Here is a 2,329-nt window from a genome sequence, read left to right as displayed (position 1 = left end):
TGTCTAATGGATCCGAAAGCACCTGTTACCACTATGACTTCCGGGAGGTTTATCAACTGTTGTAGCCAAACAAACACAGTAGTTGCCTTTAAGTTTTTATGTATAAAATGCCTTGTTTTTTCACTCATAGTGGTATCTGGGAATTACCGCGGGTTTCGGATCAACTCTCCCAACATACTCCGTCCTTGCTTGCGTGCAGGTGACTGGCTAAAAACTACCAAGAGTTATAAATGTTCAAAACGTACGTTGTTTTGCAGCGTCTGGAAAACAGAATATGAGCACATTAAGATGAATAGAAGAATTTGGAAACGACGGTATAATAAATTATTCCTTAAAATCCCTCTGCCACTTTGTAGTGATGTTGATGTGTAAGCCAGTGTGCTTGCATATGGATAAAATTCTGAATTAGCACGAGGACCGATGACGCAGGGAGAACTTGGTTGCTTTAGACAATTTCTTCTTGAAGGTATACCGGATATGCTAGGGTTGAACATGAATCTGCTTAGGCAAAATTGATGGTGATTATGTTCACTTGGTTCGTGATACTGGTATCATGCGGAAAGGCCAGCCTGGTACACACAACAGTGCGACTGGAATCCGATACACTGTGGTCTCTATGTCTAGCAGTCCTAGGTGCTCCTACTGAGATTTATAGATATGATTATTTCGTCGTCAGCTTATAATAATCAATAGAACCCTAATGAATTTTCCACTNACAACCTGGCACGTCCCCTCGACCTGTCGTGGATATTCATTTGCTATCCGGCAATTGAAGTCGAACACTGGGTTGTTCATTTTTCTGAAAGACTATGTATAGGCGGATTTCTTCTTTGATCTTTGATTCTATTGTGCTCTGTTTTGTCTCAATCCACTTGGAACGCGTCCAAACACAGCTTTGTTTGTGCCAATTTGGATGGTTGCTGTGGCAGCCGAGGATTTGGTCCGTATGTATCACCTTCCAGTAGACCTCAGTTTGTGGCTGTCCGTTCGGCAATCTAGTGATGAGGACAATTTTCAAATGAGCACTGATGTTGCCTGTTCGTATGGTGACGAAACGTTTGCAAGCCGAATGCCAGGCTCTGAAAACCGAAAAGCAACCTTATCAACAACCAATATACTCTCCATAGCTATCAACACATTACGAACGCAATAACTGATTAATCAAGCAGTGAGGTGGCGTGCGAGCGATCTGTAAAGGAAAGATTTCTAAGGACAAATACTACTGAGGAAACATGCACATAGTAAGTAACTTTCAATAAACTCCGCAATGTGACCAACTGAAGGTAGATTTTTTATTACTCAAGGCGTGGAACTGCTTTGCGGCGCTCGTATGCAATTGCCAGGGAATCAATGAATATGCACGAAAGTTCAAGAAGACGCGTGATGATGTTCGGTGTTTGAAAAATAAGTTGCACATAAGACGTTTTTATTCCTGTCTTTTTTTGTAAATAAACAAATCCGCGGCGAAGGTTTTCCTCCTTTCATCAACACAAATCACAGCTAGTATGGCAACTTGTTATGCGCCGGATCTGAGTCGACTATTCTGTGTAGCATCCCATCTATTTCTTCAGGTTCTTCTACTTCTAACCGGGGTTCGTAAAGCTTTGCTACACACAATTCCTTATTATATCCAATATGAATTGCGAACGTCCCAAAATTGTTGTCACAGTGCATGTACGATATTGGAGGAACTGCAAACAATTCCGCTGTCTCACCTGAACTTGTTGGGCTGCTCTGCATGTGGGTCGTTTATAATCGTTTTGGTTTTTTTTTTTATGTTCAGAGAAATCCCCGAGCAGAAATTCAAACGATCTCTGTTCAGAAAGCTCAACCCACTTCTCTCATCTGATGGGTTGTTTAAACCGTTTCAGATAGCTATCAGATGGATGTTTTATCAGTAACCAACATTTTCCCAAAAGGGCGCCAAAACGAAGGGGGCAACAGCGTTGAGTAACAATGAGCTTGTTCCACCAACCTGTGCTCCATACTTTAACAAAATTAACTCGGTAGGTTGTAAACGTAGTTCTCGCGGTTAAAAAGCCTTATTTTAAACCGCCAATCTATTCAACTTTGGTATTTTCATAACCATTATTAGCAGCAGTCAATGATCTCACACCCATTTGCGTATAGACGATTTCTAACGAGCAGCTTTGTAGGAGCAAGCCGGCGTGTACACATTTAAGGCTAGGCTCGACTGTGCCGGCGCTTAGAGGTTGCATTCAAAAAGGAATGGAAAAGTGTTCAAATATTCACCTGCTCAAACATGGCAAAACACGCGGAGTCCCATTAAGAAAAACGAAATCTTATGCACTGCGAATTAGTATGATTA

Source organism: Opisthorchis viverrini, assembly GCF_000715545.1.
Source record: "Opisthorchis viverrini unplaced genomic scaffold opera_v5_329, whole genome shotgun sequence".
Lineage (NCBI taxonomy): Eukaryota > Metazoa > Platyhelminthes > Trematoda > Opisthorchiida > Opisthorchiidae > Opisthorchis > Opisthorchis viverrini.
This window is presented reverse-complemented; position numbering follows the sequence as displayed.